The sequence below is a fragment of the Cornus florida genome, unplaced genomic scaffold, assembly GCF_030987335.1.
Source record: "Cornus florida cultivar Cherokee Brave unplaced genomic scaffold, ASM3098733v1 CherokeeBrave_3.0.0_Hap2_Chr08, whole genome shotgun sequence".
Taxonomy (NCBI): domain Eukaryota; kingdom Viridiplantae; phylum Streptophyta; class Magnoliopsida; order Cornales; family Cornaceae; genus Cornus; species Cornus florida.
Window position 1 is genome coordinate 17,857,524 of NW_026775578.1, and position 15,059 is coordinate 17,872,582.

General features: G+C 33.3%; 1 long non-coding RNA gene across 1 annotated transcript; it reads left to right on the plus strand.

The window, feature by feature from the left end:
* Window positions 1-5,476, plus strand: LOC132270214 (uncharacterized). The gene is made up of 3 exons (XR_009469548.1): window positions 1-448; window positions 1,614-1,680; window positions 5,184-5,476. It is a non-coding gene; the product is annotated as an uncharacterized LOC132270214 (long non-coding RNA).
* The last annotated feature ends 9,583 nt before the right edge of the window (window positions 5,477-15,059 follow it).

A 15,059-nucleotide genomic window follows, 5' to 3' on the forward strand; every position in this document is an offset into this window, starting at 1 on the left:
CCGACATTACAAACCCTAGGTTTCTCTTCAGCCTCCCCAATCGCCTCCATCTCTATTCTCGTTCTCAACTTTGAAGTTGCCCTCTCTCTGTCCCTGTAACTGCAAACTACAAAATCTACAAGAATCTGTCTGCACATTTCAGCCTCCCCTATCGCCTCCATCTCTATTCTTGTTCTCAACTCTGAACTTGCCCTCTCTCTCTCTCCAACTGCAAGCCACAAATCTACAAGAATCAGAAGTTCAAAACCCATATATTTCAGTTTATCTATCTGTATGCAAGAATCAAAAGTTCAAAACCCATATCGGCATATCATTTCAAGATTGTTCAAAAAATCAAAACCCATATCTTTCCTTTTCCATCGCCCGCTGTTCCAGATCGGGTTCGCCGTTTGCAAGCTTCAGCCGCTGGCCCGCTGTCTCTCAACTCTCAAGCCCCCCCTGCTAACTTGTATGTTTGGGTTTTGTTTTAATTTTATTTTATTTTTCTAAATCAACTAATCAAGCTCTGTAATTCTAGTTTTACAAACTAAATCCTATTTGGTGAAAATTTTTATGATCTTTTTTTATATAATTATTTTTTATTTTTACAATATAAAGTAACAAAATTTGCATTGCATTGCATTCCAGTTTGAGGTAATCACCGTAATCTACATTTTATTTCAGCAAAACAAATATATTTTTTTTTTCGTTCTATAATATAATATTTCTGTGTTTTTTTGGTCCTTGAGCTCTTTTTAATTGTAAAGAGAAAATGTGTTTATAGTTTGCATTTATTTAAGGTTTCTACTTGTTTAATGTGCTTACTTTGTGTTTTCTTTAATTACTTTGTGGGGGTGAGGGCTGCAGTTTTAATTTAGTATCATTGATGTTCGTCAATATATTCTAGAGGGAAACTCATCGGACTTTCCTGTATTTTAAATTTGATCGAGTGTGTAGCCGAAAGTATAATGTAATCCCTCCGTGCTTGGTGAAAGCATCTTGAAGCTAAATTACATCTTATTTAGCTTAAGATTTTTAAAATTTTAGTGTTCGGTATGGTTAACATCTCGATGCTAGTGTTAACTGCAAAATATGTGAGATGTTGGATTTTACACTGGCCTGATCTCACATTATATGATGAATTAACATATAGAACAGCGGAATTAGATGCAAACAATATTAATTTTGTATTTTTTGTTTTTTTTTTTTCTTTTCGCCCAAGGAGCTTCAAGCCCAATTCACCAGTGCCCTGTCTTTCTTTCTTTGACTCATTCTTAAATAGTTATTTGGTATAACTGCATCTTTTTTCTTTCTTTCTTTCTTTTTGTTTTCTTCAGTTTGTTCTCTTTTTCTGTTGTTGTTTGGGCATGTTAAAATTAATGGGAACTTTTGATTTTATTAACTGTCAATTGACTTTTAAATTTTTTTTTATGTAAAATGAGATATATTGATCTCACAATCTTTACTTCAGTTTGCCAAAAAAACTTTTCTTGTGCATGTACCCTTCTAATTATTGATATTAGGAGCATCCAAAAAGCTAAGCACTGATTTTTCTGATTTTCCATTTCCATGTTAATTATTGTAATAATTGCTAGTGTGTTTTATGTTGGTCATTGGTTGCTGATCTTTTGCAGGATATTCCGGGATGTTCCTAGCGATATTACAATAGAGGTGAATGGTGGATCATTTGCATTGCATAAGGTAATTTAACCATTCGGTATAATGAATTTGTTATTTTCTAACAGAAAAAACTTATTTTTTGATATGACATTTTACTGTCCTATGAAAATTGAGTGGTTGCTTACGTGTTCTATGATATATATGAGATGAATATCAGAATATGTGTGCCTTCAATTGCATTTCTAGAGTTCAGTTGTCCTTAAATATTTATTTTTTGTCATATAAATTAGTGATTTTTTAAAATATCAAACAGATGGCTATATGAACTGTCTTCAACAGTTTCCTTAAAAAAGTTTATTTATTTTATTTTATTTATTTTTAGAATCAGCTTTCTCTTTTATAATTTATTTATTTATTTTTTTATATAATAAAGAACTTAGTCTTTCATTTCTTATTTTATTTCTCAATATTAATTCCATTGTATTAGTTCTCCAGGCGCCATCACATCGCCTCTATTGACTTAAGGCGCTTGGGTTAATGAAGGCATGCGCCTTTACTTCAAAGGCGCTAGGCGAAAGGCTCTCTAAAGGCGCGCCTGATTGGTTTTGTATTATTTTGTTTGTTTATTCTTTGTTTATTTGTTATATTGTTATTGTTTTTATTATATTATTATTTTATTAGTTAAAACATGATAGTTACAACATAAGAAAAAACAAAAAAGAGAACAAAAAAGTAAACAAAGAAGACAGAGGCAGTCAGCGACGAGGACGACTTGGTCTCGGAAGTCGGATCTGCGTTGGATTTGCCGGATCTGTGTCGGTGACTTTGCCGGTAAGTTTTCCAACTTCTCTTCTTCTTCTCTTCTTCTCTCCTCCTCCTTCTCTTCTTCTTCTCTCCTCCTAGGCTCCTTCTCTTCTCGGATCTCGGAAGCTGGATCATTTTTTTTTTTTTCCTCTATTCTTCTTCTTTTCTTCTCTCGGTCGAGTCAAGTTTGGCAGATTTTTTTTTTTTTCTTTTCTTCTTCTTTTTATTTTTTATTTATTTTTTTTTCTTGAGTCTGGAGACTCTAGAGCATAGTTGTTGCATTGTTGCTATTTTTTATCTTGATCTTGTGTTATTTTATTTTAATCTTAAAATAACAGTTGCTATTTTTTTTTTTGTGAACTTTTATTTTATTTATTTATTTTATTTTATTTGTTGAGTTTATCAGTGAACTTTTCCCTTGAAACTTGCAGCATCTTAAAGTCTTTTTTTTTTTTTTTTTTTTGGGTTTCATAACATGATCAATAGATTTTCTATTATTCAATAGAGGATGAATACTGAAAATTTTAAAGAGCTAAATTTTATACGATGGTGCAAATGGTGAAATTTGCATTAGTGAAGTTACTGTAATTTAAAATGTGAAGTTACTGTGATTTAAAATCTTACAAAATTTAAAGTGATACATGATTTTCGTGATATTTAAAATACATTATAAAATGCACTGAAGTATGGATTTAAAATACATTATCAAATACACTTTTTTTATTATTCACTGTTGAATTTAAGTACTTGATTTAGTTGGCTTTGACATCTTTATGTTGAATATTGAACTTTTGCATCTTTATATATATACTATTGTATCTTTAATTCTTTATTAGGTGGGTATTGTTTTTTTTTTTTTCAGTCGCCTTGCTTCAGTCGGGCGCACGCCTTGCCTTGCGCCTCAGGCTCCAGGAGGCATTTGCGCTTTTGTGCGTCTTGAGCCTTTAACAACTATGAACACATCTAGAAAAGCATATGAACCTGCATAGTCATGTGGAATGTAATTGTAAAGTGTAGGTTTTTGTGCTTGATCTACAGTGCAGTGTTGGGATCCATTACACTTAATATAGTAAAATATTTCTTTTCGGCAAATGATAACTAACCATACAAACCAATCAGAGGGATTCATTTAATGGCACATGCCGAGTAAAAGTATTTTTGTTGTGTTTAGAGAGAATTAAATTTTAACTTTTAACTTTTTAATTTTTTTTTCAATTCCAAATCTAAGTTGCCTATTCCACGCTTCCAAACATAGCACAAGTAAATTTAATTTTTTTTAATCTTAAGCATTGACAAACGATAAGTCACATAAAGTTAGAGCTGAAGCAAGAGCGTCAAATCTTAATTTTTATTAGTCTTAAGCATTGACAAACGACATAACATAAAGTTAGAACTGGAGCGAGAGCGTAAATTCTAAAAAGTAATTTTGAGAGCAAGAAATGCTTGTTTTATACAGGTCATATATTTAGAACCTGGTCAGAGTTCTGAAATTGAAGCAAACAATGGTTTTCCTTTATCAAATACGTGCTCCAGGTATCTTGTTGTTTCTCTGTAAGGCCAGTTGACACTTTATTATGAACCACATTGTGTCTATAACAAGAACTTTTTAGAGAAGGAACGATGAAGAATTAGATGACACTTGGAACAAATAAGCATTACTGGAACAACATTAACATAGTTCTACCACATCGAATCAAATTTTGCAGCGTATAACATTGGCTAAACATGACACTTCTATTGAATAAAGCAATTTTAATTATATTTACTATATTTATTATTTTGTTCAACGATGTAGTGTGCAACTTAAGCCTTGGATTATACCATTTAGTTTTGTGATCCTCAAATAAATAGTTCTTGTTAAAATCTTTCAATTTTACCAAAATGGTTTTAAAATATAATGTGTATGAAATGTTGGCAGATTAATTACTTGCGGTGATTTAATTATCTGTTATCTATTTTGATCACTATACAGGTTAACCAAAAGCAATTTTATGTTTAATTTTTTATGCTTAATGTTGCATGGAGACAATATATATTAATATTCTGCACACAATATATTAGTATTGTAATGGGATCACACATATATGCTTAAATGGAAGATTCAATTTTTAGTGCTTCTTAATGGAACTTTTTTCTTTATGATAAACTATTTTTAGAGTTCATCTTTGGATTCATTTTTCTAATTGACATAGGTACTAATTGTACATTATTGGTTTCTAGATTCTTGATTGATCCATGTTACAAGAATTCATTTTTGCATAAGATATGGGAGAGTGCATGTAATAAAGGTTATTATTTTTGTTACAGAATACTGAAAAGTGAGAGTTTGAGTGCTAAAATTTAATAAAACATTAACAAGGGTCTAAAAGTGTTGTAGACTAAAACAATGAGCATCTAACAGAAGGTAACTAATTAACAACACTTAGACTTTGTATCTTGTAAATGCCACATTGTTAATAATCATTTTTGTTGTAGTGTAGCGAGGAATAACATAAAAAGTAATATGATTAGTTTAGTCTCACAAAGTAAATATTCTTACATATTGAATTTTCAAAGCGTAACTTGTCAATGATAAATCTTAATAATATATATATATATATATATTTTTATTTATACTTTTCCTTATCTTTAATGAGTTGATAAATCTTTTTTATTGGTGTTCTTATTTTCTATTTATATTTTTTCATTCATGTAATATATTTTGAAAACTTACCTTTGGGTTCATTTTTTTTTATTTATATATAGGCACTAATTGTATTTATTCAGTGTTGGTTTTGCAGATTGTTGGACGAGCTCATGCTATAAGAATTCAAGCTCTTTTTGTTTATATTTAGATCTTTGAATTCTTTGTTTCGGATTCTATACCACATTTTGTCTAAGATCTCAGATGAGAATGCTAGCTTTTTTTTGTGCGATGGGCTTTATTGTATATGTTGTAAACAATACTTTTTGGTTGGTGTGGTATATAATATCAAGTATTTCTTTATTTGCATAATCATTTTGATGTGTGATTAAATTTTATTTTTGATATTGTTTATAAAGTTAATAATTTATAGGTTATAAAATTATAATTGGTGCCATATTAATATGTTATTAATAGGGTTTAGGGTTTATATATATATATATATATATATATATATATATATATATATGTATATAAATTCAAAAAAAAATTAATATATTGAAAAAATGAGTAATGCCACGACATATATTAGTGGATAATTAGAATTATAGCCACGAATGAATTTCGTGACCTATTTTGGGTAATTGTCACGACATATATTCGTGGGTAATTAGAATTATAGCCACGAATGAACTCCGTGGCTTATTTTGGATATTTGCCACGACATATATTCGTGGGCAATTAGACTTACAACCACGACATATATTCGTGGGCAATTAGAATTATAGCCACGAATGAACTCCGTGGCCTATTTTGGATATTTGCCACGACACATATTCGTGGGCAATTAGAATTATAGCCACGACATATATTCGTGGGCCTCCGTGGCCTATTATGGATATTTGTCACGACATATATTCGTGGGCAATTAGAATTATAGTCACGAATAAATTCCGCGGGAAAAAGGGTTAAATTAGTCACGATATATATTTTCGTTGCAAAAGTATTGAATTAGCCATGATTAATTCCTATATCGAGATTGCTAATTGCCATGAAAGTATTGTTATTTAGTTACGAAATAGCTTGTGGCGTAAGAGTTATTTTACCACGAGTTCAAATTTTGTGGCAAAAGTTCCATATTTTGCCACAAAAAATTTTAGTCGTGGTTATTTACAATCTGTGATGGGGCTACGCCCACGACTGAGCCACGGGCTATTTCTTGTGGCTAAAAGGTTTTCGCCACGAAATTTGAAGGTTTTTGCCACGAAGTGGCTTATGGCAAGAACCCTAATTTGTTGTAGTGTCCCTTGGATCCACCACTGACTACTCCAACATAAAAAGGTAGCACCAGCTGCAGACCCCAAACTTAGGGGAGTCTTGGTTCCAATCAGGGCCAGCCCTTTGGATGGTGGGGGAGGTGCCACCGCAGAGGTCCCCCAATTTTGGAGGGCACCCAAATTTTTTTGTGAGCCCATATATATAGTATATATACTGTGAAAAATATTTTATTTAGAAAATGAATTGCAGCTCAAGAAGGGTTCCATGTAATACAACTTTAAAACATTTTACCAAAAGAAAAAATGAGAGCGAGTGCAATATTAATTTTTTTGAAAAGAATGAATTGTTTTCCAAATGCATGCATTAATTATATAATATTATTGACTATACATGTTACTGTTGCTTCTGTAGAAAGAAGTTTTTCAAAATTGAAATTAATAAAATCTTACTTGCGATCAATCATGTCACAAAAAAGATTGAATGGACTAGCTTTGATTTGAATTGAAAATGAATTTTAAGAAAATCTTGATTTTGAAAGTTTAATTGAAGATTTTGCATCTAAGAATGCATGCAAGAAGAGAAATTTTCAAAGTTTAATATTGCACTCCTTGTCCTTTTTCTTTTGGTAAAAGTTCTCGTAATAGTTTCAGCTCTTTAAATAAAAAATAGGGTAGACAACAAGTTATGATGAGAATAATTTTTTGATACTTTTTATTCTGGTGGTTCAAGTGGCTGGTGAATTTTGTAAACTCTTTATTAATTTCAGTTATAAAACTTACTTTATTACATTAATTTAATCACAATAATTTTTATGTGAGAGTGAGACTATGATAAGTAGGCGTCAATTTATTTTTCGCAAAGGCCCCCAAAAACTTAGGGCCAGCCTAGGTTCCAATGATAGGATGCCCAGTTGACAAATTGATTCCTATTTGAGGATTGCAGCTTTATTAGAGCAATTCCAATGGGCTACCAAATGAGCTATCAATTTCAAAATATAACAGGTGAGTTTAACATGGGCTCTCTAATGGGCTGTTAAATGGGTTGCCAAAATATAGCTTTATCAAATATTTTGCCAAATATAACACAAAATATAACTATTGCTATTGTTTCTGCCAAACTGAAATATATGGGTTTTGAACTTCTGATTCTTGTAGATTTTGTAGTTTGCAGTTGTAGAGAGAATGTATTTTGTTGTTTGAGAGAGAGAGATATGTAGGCACATTATTAATTATTAATCCCGTATCATAATCATTAATCATAAACTCACCGCAGAATAGTTTACAAAAATTGTGAAATGTAAACTTATCCATACAAGTGCTTTAAAATAATAATAATAAAAAATTACTCTGTATTTATATAAGATATGTATTATTTTTTCTTTTTTCAGCACTGTCCATATAAAATATGCATCATCCAACTAAATACATATATAATTTAAATGTATGTATATATTTTTTGAAAGATAAAAAAATATCACATGAATATGCACAAGTACATTACACTACAATAACCGAAACGATCAACATTTTTTGAAGTTGGCATGAAAAAATGTATATGATTTATTAATCTTTTCATATGTCTACCACATGTACATTATTAGGGCAAGTTTAGAGTCGAGAACGAGAATAGAGATGGAGGCGATTGGGGAGACTGAGAAGGCAAGTTTAGCTAAAATGATTTGCCCTAAAAATATTTTGTTTTTTGGTTTAGACTTACTAATAATATAATCAAATATATCATGTATATTTTATTTATTTTTAATGAGGCAAATAAGCTAAGTAAAATACAAACACTCACAAAAAAATAAAAATAAATAATGGTTGTTGAAAATTGGTAGTTGGGAATGGTAATTGAAAAAGAATGGTAGTTGTGTAAAAAAAATAACATTTTTGATGAAATGCACCATTGGAGCAGAATTGTTAAAATATAGCATTTTAACACTGTAGTTCCTCTCAAAATATAGATTTGGCATGCAAAAATGGCATTTTGCATTGGAGATGGTCTTAGCTACCTCAAGGTCTGGAAGACACAATCATCCCTCTTCCTTGGGCTTACATACTAAAAGTCTAAAACCCAAGCCACTCTAGCCCGTATCTTTTTAAGATCTGCCCCAGTCCATAGAAATCTTCAAAGCAAGGCATTAAGGTCAGAGATCATGTTTTTGGGGAGGATGAAAATACTGAACCAATACATCACAAAAACATGTAATTTCCATTTGTTATTGAAATTACATGAATATTCTCTCTTCTTTTTTTTTTTTTTTTATTTATGATGTAGCATATTTTAATGGGTTTTTTTTTTTTCCAACAAATTAGGGGGAGAAGTTTATCCTCCCAATGGTATTAGTTCTTCGACAAAGAGGTGAGGAGGAATTTGAATGTGCAAAAAGTGTGAGAGTGAGTTTCTTGTCAGTGTTAAAATAAATAAAAAAAAATAAAGAAAAAGTTTATCCTCTCTCACCCACACTCAAACCCATTAGCATGCTCATAAGATCAATGATGTAAGAGCGTAGACAAGTCAAATTCAACTTAAAAAATGCTTCTTAAACGATTTATCAAATCTATTTGTGTAGTTGAAGAATTTATATCCTTGTAATGTAATGGATATGATTCACACTTAGCTTATTCGCTGAATCAAAATAATAAAACATCGATCTCTTCAATTAGACTTTCTAAACTAAATAAATTGATCTAAATAGCATTATTTATTCGATTTTTGTTGGATATATTTGAACATTTTTAGCTTGTATTGGGTGACACATTATGACAAGATTTACTCCTTTTTTTTTTTTTTTTTTTTGGAATTTTAACCAAGTATTATAAATATAAGAAATGTTTACAGATGTGGGCCAATTGGCCAAACAGCCCCTTTGGGGAGAACAGGCCCTAATTAGGACCAAAAACAAGGAAATAGTAAGGCTAGGCCCGTGTACTGCTTACCCTAACATTTAAGCCAAAACAAATAACCATAATTAACGGTTATTAATTCCTGTTAATGGAGGTTATTTGCCACAACAATCCGGTGATTCTAGGGCAATGATTTCAGTGACTGAGCCGACAATTCCTTCAATCTGGTGGGTGCAGCGGAGAACGACAGCATGAGGGGGATAGGTTCCATTCTGAAAGAATTCTTCTAGCTGTGGTACAATCTTGAAGAAAACCAAGCTTTAGAATTGCAGTGATGGTGGAACAAATCCGAGCAAGCACGGCTCTCTGAGAAGCTTTCTTCTTTTTAAAGATTCTTTCATTCATTTCTTCCCAAATGTGGTACACAATGGAAAAGAAACATACCTTCCTAAACAGGTTTGGGACTGATTTTGCTTTCCATCTTTCACTAATTTAGTAAATTAATTCCTCCCAATTTGTGATAGTTGTGTAGAATTGACATTTCCCCTTGATAAATCGCCAAATTGGAGAGGTGAAACAACATTTAAAGAATAAATGTTCATGTGATTCAAGATGGTTTTGACAGAGAGCACAAACGTTGGTATGATTTCTCATTGATCTGCTATCCAATGTAGGCAATCTTGATTGCACTACCAGCCATAGGTTTAGTTTCATTCTAGGTATGATTGGTGAGGACCATACCAGATTGTGCCAATGAATTTGAGGATATTGCCCTTTAAGGAAAAAAACTATGTAATTAAGGCTGAACATACCTGTTGAGGATGCTGTCCATCTCTTCTTGTCTTTTCTAGCTGGAAGTAGAGGTTAAAATTACAGCAATTCAGGGATAGAGGTTGCGATGTCCGGTGGAAATGACCAAGATGAACCAACAATGAAGTTGTCTACTATGGTTTTATGATTTATGCCTGCTTGTGTGAGGATTGTTGAGGGAAATCCAGAGCAAAGTGGTCCTCCTGAAGCCGAGTTGTCTAACCAAAAAGATGTGTCTGTCCCATTGCCAATAGAGTGCTTTAGGAGAAGTCTAGCTGGATGCCTTAGTTGCAACAGCTTCGTCCAGCTCCAAGAGCAAGAGTGAGGGATATTGAGCTCCCAAAGATTCCTAGTCTTGATAAGATGAGTGTTATTTAATCCAAAGTCTACCATTGGTATCTGTTTGTAAATCTCAAATGTACCTCATAATTCCAGCCTTGTTTGCCAATTCCAAGTTTGGAATCCCCAACCCTCCAGCTTCTTTTGGTTTGCAAACCTTGCCCCAAGACACTTTAGCTCCTATTGATCTCATTTCAGGACCAGACCAAAGGAATGATCTAAAAATCTTGTTAAGTTCATTGATCATTGCTTTGGGAAGGATAAAAATGCTTGACCAATATATTTGTGTTGAGACTAGGATAGCCTTGATGAGTTGTAATCTGCCTGCAAAAGAAAGTGACCTAGAGGACTAATGTGATACCTTTTTGGCGATTTTCTCAATTAAGAGGCCGCAGTGGGATGACTTTAAGCTAGTGGAAATCAAAGGTACTCCTAAGTACTTGATTGGGAGAGTGCTTGCTTCAATTCCTAGCAGTGAAGTGATGTTATTCTGAGTGTGTAGGTCCACCCTAGAAAAGAAAATTGTGCTTTTGAAGGTATTAATGTCAAGACCATACATTATATTGAAGTAGTCCAATGCTGACTTGATCACTGACATTGATGTAATGTCTCCATGGCAAAAGAGAAGCAAGTCACCAGCATATAAAATGTGAGTAATCTTTAATTCTCCACATCTCCAGTGGTATCTGAAAGCCCCAACCCTAATCACAAAGTTATTGATGATAGAGGACAGTGCATTCACCATAATAACAAAGAAAAAGGAGGAAATAGGGTTATCCTATCTCAGCCCTCTCATGCCCTTGAAGTAGCCCTTGAATTCACCATTAATTGCAATAGTAAAGAAGGGTGAGGAAATGCAAGCATGTATCAGAGAGATGAATTTACTTGGAAAATGGTGCAGTGTTAGGCAACTCAAAATGGAAATCCCATTTGATAGAGTCAAATGCTTTCATAAGGTCCACCTTAATGGCACACTTGGCAGGTCCATTATGCTTGTGGTAACTCCTAAGTAGCTCATGACCAAGAGGATAGAATAGAGATATTTCTTCCTTGGATAAAGGCTGATTGAGAGCTGTCAATGATTTGTGGTAGGGTGGATTGGAGCTTGGTTGCAAGCAATTTTGTAATGCAATTATACACTGTATTACAGTAGGAGATTGGCCTGTAATCATGTATAGATGATGGATTTTGGCATTTTGGGACAAGTGAGATGTAGGTATTATTTGCTTTTGAGAGTAGCTTTCCATTTGTGAAGAATTCAATGATAGATCTAGTTACTGATCTGCCCATAATTCCCCAATTCTTTTGGAAGAAAGCAACATTGTATCCATCTGGACCAGGGGCTTTGTCCCTATTGAGCTTGAACATGCATGTTTGTATTTTATACCTGCAGTTCAGAGGTGAGGTGAGTTAATGGAGGGGATGTACCTAGTAGCCTCTGGAAATGTCCCACAATTTCTGTAATGATCCATTCTTTGTTGGTAATGACTTGGCATGAATCTGTTGTGATGGAAATTGTAACACCCTTATTTCTCAAAAGGATATAATTGGAATTGAATTATTTTTTTAGGTGCATTTTAATTGATTAATTGTAATTATTTTAACTTAATTGTTTAATTGTATATTTTAAATTACTTGTTTAATTGTTATTTAATTTACTTAGTTGGTTTATATTTTTATGGTCATGTATATAGATTAGGTTTAGGGTTTTACTTTTATAAAGATTGATTAGCCGACTTATTATTTAATGAGAATTAGAAGTAGGTTTAATAAAGGCCTATATATATAGAACGGTATATGTCTGCTAGGGTTGAAAAAAAAACCCTATTCACGTAATGTAGTCTTGAGAGGAAAAACAGAGGGGAGCTTGAGAGGAAACTGTGAGAACCAGTTAGGATTTCGGCCGTGCTCTGAAGGTTGTACCAAGGAGGAAGGAAGGGATGGCTTGTAGGATTGAAACCGAACAGTAGGAGGTTTACCGGTAGTCGGCAGTCGTCGGAGAATTTAGAGACGACGTTGAAAGGTTTCAACCGAAACCCAAAGGCAAGTTTTATTCTGTCACTTTCCTGTAAAACTGTGTTCTATGCATTCTATATGGTCTCCAGGAAGTTAATTAAACATTTAAAATGGATGTGTTATGCATGATAAATTAAACTATAATCCATTGTATGCCTTTGTTTAAACTGTAACTGTTTTGTTCATAAACTGTTTCGATCATGGTTTAAGCTTTTGTCAATTAATTCATAATGGAATGTGAGGAGTTTCTAGGATTGTTGGGATTTAAATTAGACCCTAAGAAGCTTAAAAACAATTGGGACAGAGATCGGAAACTTCGCCGGAAGCGAAGAAGACGAACGGACGAAGCAGAGAGGGGCTCTCAGGGAGAGAGCCGGCTCCCTAATGGAGAGAGTTGGCTCCCTAGGTGAGAGAGTCAGCTCTCTATGAGGGAGAGCTGGCTTTGGAAGCTTGAGAGCCGGCTCCCATGATGGGGGAGGCGGCTCCCTTGGTTGGTGCACACCTACGGGTGTTTTATGAAGGTTTTTGGGTTCCAGGGGCTTGAATGTGATTTCTAGAAAGTGAAAGGGGGTTTTCAATGTTTAAAATTAACCTATTAAACCCTTAAAATAGTTAGTATATGCTAGTGTGCTAATCTTAGGAGACATCATGAAATATAAACATTTAATTGGCATGCTGTCAAGGAAGGAGGAAGGTTTAATTGGCTAGTTTGTTTTAGTAACTTAAACGGACTGGTAAAAAATTATTTACGGGATGTTATATCAATAATATATACAATTTAATGAAGGCTAGGAAGGTTGGTTTAGGATATGGTTATAGACAACATGAGCTTTAGATACTAAGTTACATGCTGTCAGAAGTCGAAGAAGTTTTACTCGCTGGTTTTGTTTTAACCAATTTAAATGGATTAGTATAAAATACTATTATGGTTTCATATAATGTGCAGTTTAGACTTCTGAGTGTCATTATATCATGCATGTGTTTTATAATTGAGGTTTGAATGGACGTCACGTGATATAAATATTAATTTGCATGCCGTCAAGGATTGAGGATGATTTAATTACTAGTCTTTGTTTTAGTAATTTAAATGAACTAGTATGAAAGCATTGTTTGGGAATTCTAGTATAATGTGCTTAGTTTATAATTCCGATAATCATTATATCATGCTATGGATGTTAATTGATGAACTACTATAATTTCTGTTTTGTCAATTGGATGGATATAGATGGGTTAAATTGTTTATAATTACTTTAACAATTTAAACGGAGGTTCTATGATTATAATCATATATTGGATGCATAATAGGATCTTATCGATATTTAATTTGTATTATGTTTGTCTCGGGATGTATTTGATGTTAATTTAAGTGTGCATCATTTATGGATCATATGCATTTTATGCACCGGTATGGGACGGTGGCATATTGGGGATGGATTAGATTAAAATGCTAAGTCCTACCTATTTATACATACTGAATGCATTAACTAAAACAGTTAAATCCTACATGGATGCATGTCCTGTCAACTAAAACAGTTCAATGATATAACGGATGTTTGTTTTACTTTCTGTATTATGAAGGATTTATATATATACATATGGTACTGTGATATGAGCTTGAGTCTCAGGATCATGGTTAAGGTGCGTATATCACAAAGGTTGGGTAACTAGATATAGCTAATGTTCCTTGGTAGGTTTAGGTTTACATGGCTACTGAAAAGTGTGATTTACATGTTATCTGCTATTTAGGCTGAACTACACTATAGGCTAGTGAGCATCCTATAGTGTGTATCTATATCTATATGGACTATTTTAGTTATTGCCGAGCTGTCTAGGATGTATCTGTGTATCGAGTTTATGTATGGATTGTAGTAGAATGAAACTTGCATGTGGGCCTGACCCACTCTTATTTTTCAGGTGTTTGTCAGTACCAGGCTTAGAGCTTGATCATGATGAAGCAGATACAGTCACTCACTCTTCCGACTATGTAGGACTTCCTTCTATATTATAGTTTGGATGTTGACCAACAAAATTTATTATCATTTGGAATTAGTTAGGGGTCCACTGGATGGATTCCTGAGTTGTACGGATGGGAAAGATTAAATTATATTAATCTATTATTCTTAAGAATTTTCATATTAGAATTCTTTTCAGCTTTAAATTTATTCCTTATTTCTTTTGTACTCCTGTTTGTTTACATATTAATTGTCTGGTATCCTTTGGATCTGTGCTCGGACTTAATCACCCGTGGCTCTAGAATCGAGGGGTATCACAGTTGGTATCAGAGCCCTCTAGGTTCTAGTGTCCTTAGGAGTGTCTTTCGTTATATGACTTTTGCGTTGCGTCTCTTAAAACTTAGAGCCATATTAGGATTCGTTGTACTCTATTTACGGTTCGTTAGGAGGAGCAGATGTCAATTATATTTCATAGTTATGGAATGGTTGACACTAGGAGGATGATGGGTTCCAAGGCAAAAGCGATGCAGACCCAAAGAAGTAAAGGAGTACGTTATCAAGTTCTTTGTCAGAAGTAGAACTTGGGATCGAAGGTTTAGTTCCGGTTAGCGTTACTTTTAAAAGTATAAGCCAAGGAAGGACTTAGGAGTGTGTTTTGGGTCATTGCATAACGGGACCAACACGACCTTAGTTGTTCTCATAAAGGAGACAAACGAGGAATAGGAGTCCGAAGAAGATCCTAATGGAGGGGTTGTAATGTATCTGGGAAAAAGGGTACTAAATCTTGAAGAT